Raw genomic sequence first — 15426 nt, forward strand, 5'->3', positions numbered from 1 at the left:
AGTTGCCCCATGCCAAGGATGGATAGGCTTCATTCCACCTCAAAAAATGTCTTCCACCACACTACACTTCCTGCCTCTTCATCTCACTCTTGCAAACTTTTTCATTCCTGCTTTCTCTCTGTCGCTCTTTCCTTTTACTTCCTCTTTTTCTCTTTACAGCCTTACTCTCTTGCTCCGGGTCAATTGGTGCAGACGAATAATATAATAAGTCCTGGTGCCCAAAAATGAGAGCCTGCGCCGACTACCGGCAACCAACACCGGGGCAAATTAAGCAGTGGTGTAAGCAATTAGAAGTTTCTGGACCAGACTGCAAGGCGTACTTGCATTTGAAGAATTAATTAGAAAGTGAAAGCGGGGATGGGTGACCGCAATGTAAATGCCAAGCCTCAATGCAGTTTTGCTTAGCATCCCTTTAGAACGACGCAGACCTGTATGTATACTGGAACACAGGCACATTTTCTTGGCTTGACACATTTAATCCCAGTGACTGAGGACCTCAACTGTAACTGGTCTGGAAACCACATCGTGTTATTGACGGTCATACCTTCTTTGAAACTGACGCGGGTTATCATGTAGCCGGCCAGAAAGGACCCACACGGGAGGCCAGCCACATTTTAAGCACGTGGCCAGATTATATAAAAAACGTCACCAGTTCGTTATTGAAATCAGTCAAAGGCCCATTGTATCGTACTGAGTGTAGTCGATGTTTCCTTTTGGACGCTGTTTTCCAGTGTTACTGTAGTGGATTGTTTTAAATTAAAATACACACTGCCAGTCTCGAGATGAATGTATAATGGCGTGGCTGCCTGTCGCAAGCTATCATTTTGCTTTGTTTTGCTCAAGTAATTGTAGGTACATCCTCGCCGCACGAGACGGCTCTTAAGTAATAATTTCGGAGCGACATCCGTCAAGGATCTATAATTATTTTAAAGTCAGACGCCGGAACTTTGGCAGAATATGCCATCAGCACAGAAACATTTTAATTAAATAAGGAAAAACAGTGCTTTATGAATTGAAAACTATTCTCCTGGAGGAAAACTTCGGTAATTTGAGTTCTCCTAATCTAATCCAGATTATGGATTATTGAAATGTCAGACAAGGAAAGCAACCCCCGCCAAGCGCTCCAGACCGCAGTGACTTTATTGTTTGTCTGGCAGGGCCCCTCAGAATTACTTGCTGATGTTAGCTAAAAAGTTGAAAGTAAATCCAAGCATGGAGTTAAGAGGAGGGTACATAAATCCAGGAGAAAACCACATGAGACCATGTAATCCCGTGAGATGCCTGCTCAGAACGAAAACAAAACAAGTTCTCCTAAGTATAAGCAAAGCGTGAACCATCTTCAAAGGATGCCTACAATCAACACAGACAGGGGATTTTCAGACCCCTGGCTGACAGGAAGGGCTTCTTAGCATGTGCTGGTAGCTTTTCAGTGGTATGTGGCCGCTCTTCCATTGACAACTCCCTGCTGGATACTTCCCAGCCTGTACCGCATTGTGGGATAGCAAACCATGGCAGGACCAAGTGAAGAACACAAAGAAACAGAAGGGGGAAAAGTACTGGTAGAGGGGATACACCCATTATAAAACCATTCTAAATATGAAAGGAACACACGCACACGAGGCAGGTTTCCATTCAGCCAACTGACGAAGCTGTGCTCCCCTGAAGAAATCAAGCCATTCCACAGAAAGGTGGCACCACAACAAGCAGAGGTAAGGCCAATAGGTCTCGCCTTCTAGACCTATTCACTATGCCAATGCTTTTTGCCAATGCTGCACAGCATCAGGCAAAACATTTTTTTACAGACGCTGCACAGTAACTGCAAAAACAAAACAAAAAAAAAGTCATATGAAGGGGTCACTGTTGCCGGTCGTGTCATTTAGTAGTCTCTCATGCGTTATGACACTCATATGTCAGCTACGGAATTACAGTTGTACTATGTTCATTGGTTTACCTAATACTGTGGATGCCACGTAGATCTGTACATAAAAGAACAAAAAAATCTTTAAATGCACTAAATCACTTGTAATATAGTGGGGGGCCCAGCAACAAATGGCAGCTGCCTGATGCTCAAGAAAATGGAACTTACAAAAAAAGATATTTCAATCCCTACACGGAACAGGGGAGCAAAGGGGAGGCAGCGGGTGGGGTTGGGGAGGGGGGGCAAATACAAATAAAACTGGTTGGTGTGAGCAACCAGAGAGCAGGACATAAGGAAAAGAGCAACACAGAGCGCAGGGGTTTAGACAGGAAGAGATGGGATGAGGGGGGTGCGTACCAAGGCTGCGTAGTCTTTAACCAACCTCATTCCTCTTTATTTCTATGGCAGGACCGGAGGCTTCTGATTACGCTTTCTCATTTCTTTACTGCAAAACACAGCAGCCAATGAAAATAAAACTATAGTATTGAAAAACTACAGTACCCATGAGGCTTTGAACCACACCTCTATCACAAAAACCAATCACAGTTTACATTAAGCATACAAAGCAGGGAGACACTAATCTGGCCTCCTCTTTCTTTGCTCCTCCGCAGCCCAGATAAGTGCCTCCCTACTTTATATGCGTTATCTAAATGGTTTTGACTACCTATACTGATTGCTTTATATACACGCACTGTATGTTATATTTGTAATCCATTGTGACCCTTTGATTGTTTTCAGGGGCTTTTGTTTCTTCAATTGCAGGCTGCGCTGCGCGCTTACCCCTGTTGGGAATCGGAGTGCGGCTTCTTCGAGCCCACTCCGCTCCCCGTTGTGTGCTCTTTCAGCGTGTGTTGCGCTTTATTTTCTGCCCCTGATTGTTTCTCCTCCGGCCGCGGGCACCGCCACCTCTGCGATCGCGGTCCGCGAGCCGGAGGAGAGTGGCCCCCACCGCAGGGAGCGAGAGCACGTCCGGTCCCTTCCCGGACACTCAGCGCGCGTCTCAGGGGCCGCGCGCGTCCTCAGGCGCGCTCAGCCCCTACGAAGTGCCGATCACAGACGCCATTACCCCGGGCTGAAGAGGGGCACCCCAGCACGGCCAGGAGTCAATTAAGGGCCCGGATTTCCACTGCAATCAGCGTTTGATGCCGATTATGGAGCTGATGCACAGGAATTAACCCTCGATGCGCCAGGACCTCTATGTCACACAATTTTTAGGCGGTCCCCCTGCTGCTGCAGTTGGGGCCTTTTTCAACCTCCATAAGTCCTAGAATAGGACTGCAGACCCTGTGACTGTTCAGTTTGGTACTGTTCTTTGACTCCTGCGCCAGGCACGCACCAACCGACGCCCTTTTTCTAGGGCTGATAATTAAGCTTCCCTCTGGGGATTTTGTTGATAGAATTTATTTCTACTTGGAAGATGGCAGAATTTGATTGCTATCAGAAGGAAGTAGACGCTGTCGGTGAGCAGGGTGACGAGGAGTATTATAATGAGGAGTCCATGGAGGACCTCATAGATAAGAAACTTGATGCTAAACTAGACAAAGCTTTATCCTCAGCCTTGTTACCCTTAACCCAGAAATTGGAGTTGCTTGTCCCGTCCGGTCCCACTCCTATCCCTCCATCTGGTTCTGCCCAACCTTTGATTTCCCTTCCCAGTGGCCCCTCTGGTTCCCCCTGGCCTCATATACATCCCTATGCTAAGATTTACAAATCTAAAGAAGACGCCACCCAATCTCTCCCCTTGCCCAGGTCCTCTCCAATCCCGGTGCTAGATACCACTACAGGTACTGACACAGACACAGACTCGTCCCAATCGCCCAAGGCGCGCAAACGCGCAAAGAAGCGTAAACATGAATCTTCCCCTGTGGTCCCGTCCCCCTTCACTTTTGACCCGACGAACATTGTCCATCCTAGATCTTCTGATTGGGTTCCTCCTCCGGCTGTTGCTAGCTACTTAGAATCTAACCTGCGCAAGGCCTTTGACAAAGAAGTGAGAGCCCGCCTGAAGTCCGAATGCCCACGTCCAGACCTGCCCCATAAAGTGGCCATTACCCCCGACATCGACACTTCCATGACTACCTTCCTCAAGAAATACAAAAAGGATCCCAAAAAGGGGATTGACCGCGCGCTCAGAGCGTGCCAGGACAAGGTCCGCGACCTTTCGGGCCCTTTAGCCAAGACACTTGAACTGGCCCTTCAAGCTCAAGAAACTGTCAAAGCCATTCTTCCTGAAGTGCTGGCGGGTTGGGCGCAGTGCGCCATCTGCATGCTTGGGAACGCTAATTGCGCCCTTGCTTCAGAGAGGAGAAAATCCGCCTTTCTTCGCATCGACCCACAGTTAGTGGAGCTGGCCTCATCGGAGCCAGGACCTTTGGCTGAAGGTCAGTTGTTCGGTGATAAATTTGTTAAGGACATTGCAAAATTCGTTAGCACCTTTGCATCTCTTGATAAGTCTCAGGCGTCCCTGAAGAGAGTTTTACATCAGGTCTCTGGAAGGGCCGGACGTGGCAGAGGACGCTCGACCGGCTGCTTCTCCAACACCAGTCCTCAGAGAGGTTACGCACCCAGACGTGGCAGAGGGTAAAGCCAGGAGCCTGACCAGGCAGGTTTTTACCCGTCCAGATCCCGCGGCTTCAGGGGCCGCTTTAACCGGGGTGTCAACAGAGGCTACAAGAATTTCGACCCTCAATCCTCTGGTAAATCTGTTGCATCCTGTTGTTCCTCTTGGGGGAAGGTTACAAGACTTTGTAATGAATTGGGTGAATCTCACTTCCGATGCTTGGGGCCTTCAGACAGTGCAAGGTTACCAGATAGAGCTGGTACAGAGTCCCCATCAGGTTTGCCCCCCCAGCCTCTCCATTTTTCCCATCTAGAACAGAGTTTTATAGACTCAGAACTGGAAGAGTTGTTAGCCAAACAAGCCATTGCTGTGGGACCCTTCATTCCGGAAGGATTTGGCAGCAACATCTTTTTAGTGCAGAAAAAAGGTGACGGTCAGTGCCTAGTACTCAATTTACGAGATTTCAACCCCTTTGTGGTGTATCGCCACTTCAAGATGGAGGGTATCCACCTATTGCGAGATCTCCTGCTGGAGAAGGACTGGATAGTCCGTCTAGATTTAAAAGATGCTTACCTCACGGTCCCTATCTGCCCCTCACATCAGAAATTCTTGCAGTTCCCAGGGAAAGGGCGGTGGTACCGGTATCGCTCACTCCCATTTGCCCTCTCCTCAGCACCGTGGGTGTTCACCAAACTACTCAGACCTGTGATATTTCGTCTCCAGGAGATGGGCGTGAGACTAATTGTGTATCTGGACGACATTCTAATTCTGGCACAGGAACAGGATCTCCTCCTCACTCATCTGGAGTGGACAACGTCCCTGTTGCAGAATCTGGGGTTTGTTATCAATACCAAAAAATCTGTGATGTTACCAAAACAACAGATGGAATTTTTGGGTTTCATGATAGATTCAGTGTCAACACAACTACTTCTTCCACTGAGCAAAATCAGGTCCATAAAGAGGGAAATCAGGACCACGCTGTCCAGGGAGAAGATTTCCTTGCGAGTCCTGGCGAGGATTGTGGGCTTCTGGCATCCTCGATCCAGGCTATCTTCCCGGGCCCATTGCACTACAGGGCCCTTCAGAGATTAAAAATATTTTACCTCCAGAGGAAGTTTCATTAAGACCATCTCATTCCCCTATCCCTAGAAGCTCGGGAGGAGCTTCAGTGGTGGCTGGAGCACATGACTGCTTGGAATGGGCGAGCAATCTTTGGCACCGCTCCAGACGTGGTTGTCGAGTCAGACGCCAGTCAGTGGGGTTGGGGCGCTCGCTGTGGGGAGTTTACCACAGGAGGACGATGGTCAGCAGAAGAACTGAAGTTACACATAAATTGTCTGGAGTTGCTGGCAGGGTCCTTTGCCATCAAGTCTAACTCACCGCTGAAGAGCAATTGTTGCATACTGCTTCGAATGGACAATGTCTCAGCAGTGAGATATATCAACCGACTAGGGGGGACGAGATCCCGCATGTTAGCTCTAATTGTGAAGGAGTTTTGGCACTTCTGCCTGGATCGCAAGATCTCTGTAGTGGCAGAATATCTCCCGGGGAAGTTCAATCAAGTAGCGGATTGGAACTCCGCTTCCTTCGGGACTACAGCTACCGGACATATCATCCCTCGCTGTTTGCTCAGATCATGGCTATGCGAGGCCCATGTCAGATAGATCGGTTTGCTTCTCGCCTCAACACCCAGCTTCCCCTATTCTTCAGCTGGAGACCAGACCCGATGGCGATGGGGACGGATGCGTTCCTGCATCATTGGGGCATGCAGAAGAATTATGCTTTTCCTCCGTTTGCATTGATCCCGAGGGTGGCGGCCTTTGTCCGGCGCCAGAAGGCTTCACTAGTGTTAGTGATCCCGTTTTGGTCAACTTAGTCATGGTTTCCCACTCTGTTGGAGTTGTCTGTCAACCTCCCCTTTCTGCTTCCAACCTTTCCGACGCTTCTCCAGGACCCAGTGGGGTCGTGCCACCCACTGGTCCTGCAGAATCAACTAACCTTGATGGTGTGGACGTTCTCAGGAGACATGAGAGCATTGCAGGACTTTCGCAGGCTGCTGCCAGCTTTATGCACCAAGCGTGGGCTCCTTCCATCCCGAAACGATACTCTGCTTCCTGGAAGAGATGGGTGGGTTGGTGCCTTTCAAAACAGGTGGATCCCGTGGGATCATCTATAACTGATGTGTTGAACTTCTTGTCAGAATGTGCAGAGTCAGGTCTTGCATACAGGTCGGTAAATCATTTCAGGTCTGCTATTTCTGCTGGTCATGATCAGATCGATGGTAAGCCTGTGGGGAGGCATCCCCTGGTTTGTAAATTGCTGAAAGGGGATCGGGTGGCTAATCCCCCTCGGCCCAGGTATTCCACCTTATGGGATGTTACGAAGGTTCTTAATCTTTTGGAATCCTGGCCCGAGAACAAGGATCTTTCTTTGAAGCAGCTTTCCACTAAGCTTACTATGTTGCTCTGTCTCATATCATGTCTAGAGTTTCTGATGTTAGAGCTTTAGACCTGGCTAGAAGAATGTTTTCTCCGCAGAGTGTTTCTTTCGTAATCACAAGGCGGACTAAGACCATGTCTCGATCAGTTGAGTATCCTGTGCAAAAACCTTTCAAACCGGTTGCTGCTGCTACTCTGGCTAGATGGCTTTGATGGATTATGTCAGAAGCTGGCATTGATGTCTCAGTGTATGGAGCTCATTCTGCTAGGGGAGCTATGGCTTCTAAAGCCTAAATATTAGGGTCCCGGTTGGAGGACATCCTTAGAGCAGCAGACTGGTCTTCAGATTCAATATTTAAAGTTTTTTATTACAAACCCATTACTCATGTTTCTGATGCTGTGATTGATGAGCTTTCAACCAGCATAATCAGAAGCCTCCGGTCCTGCCATAGAATACAACATTTTCTAGCTATCGCGAAAATAATTTTAGATTCTATTAAGTACACGGAGGCGAGGATTATCCCACCCTTTGGGACAGTTGTGCAACTGTAAAGTTGTTTGATGTTATGTTGTTTAACAACTTTGATGCCCACCCTATGAGAAATGCAGTTGTGGGCTCCCTTTCTCAAACTTGTTTTTCTGTTTTAGGAAATGATTCCAATAAAAGTTGAGTGCCTTCTCCGGATGGAGATGCTGTACCTTCACAACGGAAGCGGACGCCTTCGCTGGTTTGGGATTGTTCTCCGTTGAGAACTTATTACTGGAACGGTTTATCTCTCCGTTGAGAGTTTAAAACTTTATTCTTGGACTGATTCGCGCAAACAAAGAGGAGGCCAGATTAGTGTCTCCCTGCTTTGTATGCTTAATGTACACTGTGATTGATTGTTATGATAGAGGCGTGGTTCAAAGCCTCATGGGTATTGTAGTTTTTCAATACTATAGTTTTAATTTCATTGGCTGCTGTGTTTTGCAGTAAAGAAATGAGAAAGCATAATCCTCGCCTCCGTGTCCGAATAGAATCTAAAATTCTTGTTGCGATAGTTAGAAAATGTTGTATTCACTCCCAGACACTGCCTGCCCTTTTATCTCACTCTTGCCGGTCCCTGCTTCCTCAGGCTTTTCAGTTTCGCTTTCTCCTACACTACCCTTTGTATGATCTTTTTCCCCTCTCACTCTCGGTCAATGTCTGATGAGGAAAAACAAGTGCTGGTCCCCAAAAATGAGTGCCGGCGGGCCCTCTCGGCAACCACCGGCTCAAATTAAGCACTGGGTATAGCCAACAAAAGGTCTTAAAAATAGACAGCTTAGCGTGGTCTGTTTCATCAGGGAAATTAGACGGAGTCTTCAACCAAAAAGCACAGAAATCACGCCTCAAAAGCTATGCATTAGTTCACATTAGCAACCAGGATGAAATTCATAATTCTCTGCAATATGGTCTGTTCAGGCAGCAATCAACTGATTCTGCAGAAGCTAAGCTTTATGTACAAAATAGGATCTGTGGATCTCCCAGCACAGAGAATGCACTATCAAATGGTTTGGGAGAAAAAAAGCATAGGGACAGAGAGCTCTTGAAGCTTTTGGTCTACCCCTACCGAATACTCTTAACCTAACACTACTCTTCACAAAACACCTAAAAATCTAAATATTTCAACAAGCCTTATGAATGTAGCAACTTCAAAATACTGAATAGGGGACGTTTTACGGACTCTAACTGCCCTCAACATTTGGTATATACATTCTTGTTTGTTCTGTTCAGTATCTAAGATCTCATTTAACCAATCAGGAGTGGTACTGGTGCTGCCTATTTGATTTCTTCAATGACTTGCTCATGGACAGGCAACTTATCTCTGCAAAGAATGTCCTAACTGGTGTGTGATAAGATAGGGCGCCAGGACCCTGGCATTGTTGTTCATTTATATGAACCCGCTATGCCAACAAGGATAGATAGGCATCAGGTGGAAGCTGACTGGAGATATAAGAGGGCCACATCAGAAACAAGACTCAGCAAACTAAAATTAGATAAGGAACTACCAATGAGAATGGATAGCTACATGTCAAGTGTTGCATGAATCTCAAAATAGACAGGAAATAAGTGTTAGTTTCTTTTGTAGGCTAGTATTAGCATCCATGAATGAGGTTTGAAAAATGTATTAATTTCCTTTCATTAGTAATCAAGCTTTTTTTATTAGCAACTTATTTTTTATTATTTTTAAGTAACACAAGGATATGTTTACTCAAGCATAACATAACATTCATTTCATTTCCATATCTGTCAAACCTCAAGTGTATTAATGATCATATTCGTGTTTACCCACATCAGCATGCCCCTTTGTCTCTTGCAACCGTTTCCTAGGGTTGCAGTACTTCTTTGTCCTACCCTCCTGTCTACTTTGTCACTGAATTCGTGATACCAGTGCTGCTGCAGCCTTTTTAGATCTCACAGACGCAGTGTGCATGCACTGCATAGGAGACCTTTAGCCGTCATACAGCTCTTTTTCAAAGAACATACTCGTGCTTGTGGCGGCATACGCCTTGCGGGAGTGCGCAGCAGCACGCCACAAGCACGAGTATGTGCTTTGAAAAAGAGCTGGCTGCGCGTGCACGCATACACGCACGCCCCACTCCCGGGCCAGCAAACACATGATTGGGGTCGCGCTTGTGTTTTAGCGCTTGTGTTAATTGCATGCTTCATGCTAGTGTCAGTTCTCGATGGACATCTGGATCGACCCCCTCCCCACCCCCACCCGCTCGTTGTGTCATACCCCATCGCCACCCACCCGCCCATCTTGGTTTTCTAACATACCACTCACGGGCTCCATTTCCATTAACGCGCGCGCACCACCCTACATTCTTTATCGCTTAGTCTTTCGCCATCTCTTTCCCTCCGGCCCCCCTCTCATCTGTCGGTCCCTTCTCCCTCTCTCTTCTCCTGTCTCCATCTTTCTCCTGTCTCTTGCTCTTTCTCTCTGGGTCTTTTGGTCTTTCTCGTTCACTTGCTCTCTTTCACTCTGTGCTCTTCCTGAGCTGTATCGAGACATCATCTTCCGCCACAGAACTGTTATTGAAAAAGTCTGCCAAACCCCTACCGAGATGCTGGATTCATTGATAAAATCTTAGAACACAAGTTACGCGGCTGCATCTACCTAACAACACTTTGTTGCACAGCCAACTCAACACTTCACTTTTAGAATATCAGTCAAGAGCAGGTTACAGCACACACACAGCAGTTATTCAGACTGTGGAAGGAACTGAACTTAATACAGGCTACCGTGACCACAGACTCCTGACAGCAACAAGTGAAGTGTCTTTTGTTCGGCGATCATTCACCCCCAAGGTTTCCTTTCCACCAGTGCTGTAGAAATCTACCAAACTCAAAACAACCAACACACCAAAAATAATATACATAACATGATTCTATTTTTTTTTTTTAAATATTTTTATTAAACGTTTCCAAGAGAATTTTTCCACATATTCCTGTATATGTTACAGCACATAACAGTTTTACAAGTGGTTGTATACATTACAACATTATTCTGATACATTGTGACGTACAAGATTCACCAAGCCTATATGTGATATATACTACCTATTCCAATTCAACAAAACAGAGATAACGCGTTTATAAAATATTTTGACAACCTTCCATTCACTATCCTAGGTTTAACCTGCTATTTTTCCACCTAGTGATAGGTTGCCATATTCTGTTACCTAGTAACTTAGCTCTCCTACCTTTCCTCTCATAGATTGCTTTTTCCAGATTGTACACAGATAGAAGTCCTGCAATCCAAACTTGAAACGAGGGGGGAGCCTTGTCCAACCAATTTCTCGCTATACATATACGATAAACTGCAAGTGAAACAAAAATAAACTCTACTGACATAGCATCTGCCGTGTCCCCCACCCCCAATATAATTAATTAATCTGTAAATTTAATCTTAATCCTAAGTGATTTAATAAAGAACTCTTCAATAGCCATTTTCAAGGTAAACAATTGAGGACACTGCGAGAACATATGCACAATGTCTGCTTCAGTTGAATCACATCGGGGGCATGTTATCCCAGTTATGCCGCCCCACTGGGCGATTCTGGCCGGGGTGTGATATAGTGAAAATACTGTCTTAAAATGTTGTGACTGAAGGGTAGTAGAGCATAACACCGTTCTGCCCAGATCCAATGATAGCTGAAAGGTTTCTAGCCCTGACCCCAGTTTTTCTGACCATTTTTGTGTATATTTCACCCTTTCATCAGTTTTACTGTCTTTCAACTCCGCGTATAATTGTCGTATCGTACATTTATTAGCTGTTTCTATGTAGTCCATGACTTTACATTGTCCCAGCCCTGCCAGACCGCCTTGTTTTTGCATTAAGAAACTTCTGGTTTGAAGATATTTGTAAAAATTATTATGCTCTATCCCGAAAATTGTTTGTAACGCCCCAAACTGTAGCATATTCCCCTGGCTGTCAAGCAGATTCCCTATTTTCGCTATGCCCTTGTTATACCAGTCCCTCATGGTAGTGTCCCTGAAAATGTCCCTCGGTAGTGAGCAATTTGTGTACAATCTTGTGTAATTATTGAACCTACCTAGTCCAATTTTTTTTGTCAATCCTTTCCAAACCCTATAGGCCGCCTTTAAAGTCTTGAACCGTGTGTGTTTAAAATAAGTGAAGTCGGTTGTGTTTAAAAACCCATTCTCATCCCCCTCTCCCAGTAGTGTAGTATATACGTTAGTAAACCCTGTCCTGGTTTCCGTTGTGTGATCTGCACCTCCATCGCCTATTAACCCCTGGCAATACTGCAATACGGCAGCCCAATAATAGAGCCTAAAATCCGGTGCCCCCCAGCCCCCTTTTTCTCTGGATACTGTTAGATGTCTATAGGCTCTCCTTGTCTTCCCTTTAACCCAGATAAATTTGTTCAAGATTGCTTCCAGCTTGTTGAACCACATGTTGTCGAAAAATAATGGGATAGACCTAAACAAATACAGGACTTTTGGGAATGTTACCATTTTTATTACGTTGATTCGACCCATCAAGGTCAAGTGCAAATTATTAATTCTTTCCATATTCGCTTTTATTTTTGCCAACAGTGGACTCATATTAATTTCAACTAGTCTATCTAAGTCAGCTGTAATCTTAACACCTAAATACGTAACTTCGGGAGCTACCCTTATGCCCTGAAAGTTCACCCAGCTATTTTTTATAATTTGTGTTTTCCCTTTATTCAGTGAGAAGCCCGACACTGTCCCAAAGGCTACAGCCCCTAGTTCAATTTCGAGGATAGCCGACCCTGGTTCTGGGGTAACCACCGCCACATCATCTGCGTAAGCGAGCGTTTTATATTCCTAAGACTGTAACTTTATCGGGAGAATGTTAGGGTTCCCTTCCAGTCTACGCAGAAGAGGGTCAAGGTATAAAGCAAATAACAGTGGCGAAGCCGGGCAGCCTTGCCGTGTACTGCGTCTTATATGTATTCCCGCAGTATACCCTCTGTTTATCCTTACCTTAGCCGTAGGTTCTAAATACAGTGCCTGTATAGCCTTTATATAGCCTGCTCCTATCCCAAACCACTCCAAAATCTTCCACAGATACCCCCAGGAGACCCTGTCAAAGGCCTTCTCAGCATCCAAGAAGATGGCCGAGGCAGGGTCTCCTGTGGCACCTGCAGCATCTAGTATAGTAACCATCTGCCTTGTGTGTTGTGTAGTCCCCTTGCCGGGTATGAATCCATGTTGTGTTGTACATACCAAACCCTCAATTACCCTACTTAATCTTTGTGAGAGTGCCTTGGAGTAGATTTTTGCATCGGCATTCATAAGTGTTATTGGCCTGTATGAACCGGGATCCAAGTGTGTTTTTTTTTTTTTTCAGAATTACAATGATGTTTGCTCCGGCCCATGATTGTGGTACATTTTCCCCCCTCTGTGCTTGACTTAAAATCTCCTTTTTCTCTTTCTAAAAAACATCGCTTTTTTCTAAAAAAACGAATAAAAGGCATAAGTAATTGCCGAGATGAACATGATAAAGTTGGTTAATTTCTTGTTCTAAGTGAGTTGTGATTAAACAATTGGAAGTGTGGGTACTTTCTTCTTTTTCTAAAAGATATATTGGGCCCAACCCCACTTCTGTCCACAGGGCCATACCCCCCAGTTTCCAAAATGACTTAAAATTTCCAGCATATCAATCCCTAAGGTGTCCCAAATTTTTTTATAGAATTCCGCCGGAATTTGGTCGGGCCCGCTGCTTTTCCTGAGGGGAGTTTAGTTACTGCATTATGGACTTCTCCCAGTGACAATGGTAGCTCCAATGCCTCTTTATTTTCCTCACTCAGTTCCTCATGAGCAATTCCTGTTAAGTATCCCTCTATCTCAGTTTCTACATTTCCCAGATCTTGGTCGTATAGATCAGAATAGAACTCCCTAAACACCTCCCTCACATCTTCTACCTTAGTCACAACCTTTCCCCCTTTATCCTTAATTTCTTTAATTTCACCCACTGCCAAGTTTTGTCTGATACGGACTGCTAGCATATGACCTACCCTCTCATTAAATTCATAGCATTTTTCCTTTTTCGTTAAATAGTTACTTGCTGCTTTATTTGCCAGTTTTTCACTGGCTTCTGCTATTTTCAGTTCTATCTCTAATAAGATCTCCTCGATAGGTTCTTGGTTAATTACCGCTTGAATAAGCTGTTGTTCTAGTTCCATTAGATCATGTAGCCTATTAGTCAGCTCGAGTTTTTCGTTTTTGCTCCTGCGGAGGGTATAAGCCAGTGTTTCCCCTCTTATCCCTGGTTTAAAGGTATCCCAGACCACTCCCGCAGATGCTGTACCTCTATTTACTTCCCAAAATTGTCTAATCCATACCTTCATTCTATTTACATAATCTTCTTCCTTAAGTAACCCTCTTTCAAATGTCCAGTTGTATTCTTTAAAGATAGGACTGAGGTTCTGAGGGACAGTTAATATTAGAGGGTTATGGTCTGAGAAAACCCGAGGAAGCCTTTCAATTTTTAAGTCTGATGTTAAGGAGCTAGTGACTAAAAAATAATCCAATCTAGCAATAACCTTGTGGGGAGCAGAATAAAAGGTGCTGCCTGTTCCAATGGGATTATATGCTGACCAAACATCAACCAGTGCATTATTAGACATTAGATTAGCAATAGACCTTCGTGTTCTCTTTTTACGGTCTCCCTGCATCCCCCCACCCAACAGACCCAACCCTGATAATCCATTAATGTTGAAGTCCCCGCAAAAGATTATCTGTTCTGTCCACAGTGCTAACTCAACATCTAGCAAGTCAAATAGTTCGGGTTCATCTTCATTAGAGCCGTATGCAGATACAATTGTATATCGACCCCCAGCAGTCTCCCCTTTTACCATAACCCATCTCCCTCCATCATCTTCCTTCTTTTTCTTTACCTGCATAATTCCTTTTTTTGCCAAAATAGCCACTCCTTTTGTTTTTGAATCTTGCTGTGTACATGCTAAGAATTCATAACCTAGCTGATCCATAAGATATTTGTCCTTCCCCCTCACATGCGTCTCCTGGAGGCATATGACATCTAGTTTCAATAATCTGCACATAGCTGCGACTTTCTGCCTTTTCCCACCATCATTTAGAGCGCAGATATTAATGGTAGCAAACCTTAACGCCATCTAATCTTTGAAATTAAGCCATCAAACGTCACCCTCTTAAAATTTACTGCCACTTGTTTACTCTTACACATCTGCTTACCTTGTGCTGTACATGCCCTTAATTCTTCTCCACCCCCACCCCACCCCCCTCCCTCTCCCACCCCCCAGTCAACCCCCCTCCCCTTACTTACCCCCCCCCTGCTACAGGCAAATAGGTCAATCTTGACCTATGTGTGACTGCTCACTGCTGTAGTGTCGCCTCCTTCTCCCACCCAACCTACCCAAGTATTACCACATTCAGTACTTCCTGGTACTGTAATATGGATCTTATGCTGGTTCAGTATTTCTACTCTTCTTACCCCTTTGATTCTCCGTAATTTCTGCAAGATACTCGCCTGCCTTTATTTCTGAGTAAAACATTCTGATACGGCCCCCTGTAATAACTTTCAGCTTTGATGGGTATATCAGGTATGCTTCGGATCCCTGGCGCTGAAATGGAGTAATTAGCTGCCTAAGTTTCCATCTCCTTTCTACGGTTGTATGGCAGAAATCTGGCCTAGCAAAGAATGTTACCCCTTCAAATGACTTCTTTTTATCTCGTCTGGCAGTCTCCATAACTTCCTGCCTGGCCAAAAAGTTGCCAAAGAAAACTAGCATTGCCCTTGGTAAAACATTTTGACTAGAGCCTCTTGTTTTCTTCTGCGTCAGTGGGAATCTGTGTGCTCTCTGAACTTCTAGTTCCCATTGCCATTGAGCCTCTGGATATGCACCTTTCAGTAGTTTGATCACATACTCCCTTGGGTCCTTCCCTTCCACTCCTTCCTCCAAACCCAAAAGTCTCAGGTTATTCCGCCGCTGGCGATTCTCGAAATCCTCCA

General features: G+C 45.3%; 1 protein-coding gene across 1 annotated transcript in view; it reads right to left on the bottom strand.

The window, feature by feature from the left end:
• JCAD (junctional cadherin 5 associated) overlaps window positions 1-15426 on the bottom strand; it is a 329723-nt gene that overhangs the window by 293013 nt on the left and 21284 nt on the right. The gene's annotated exons all lie outside the window — the stretch shown is intronic.

Source organism: Lissotriton vulgaris, chromosome 10 (assembly GCF_964263255.1).
Source record: "Lissotriton vulgaris chromosome 10, aLisVul1.2, whole genome shotgun sequence".
NCBI lineage: Eukaryota > Metazoa > Chordata > Amphibia > Caudata > Salamandridae > Lissotriton > Lissotriton vulgaris.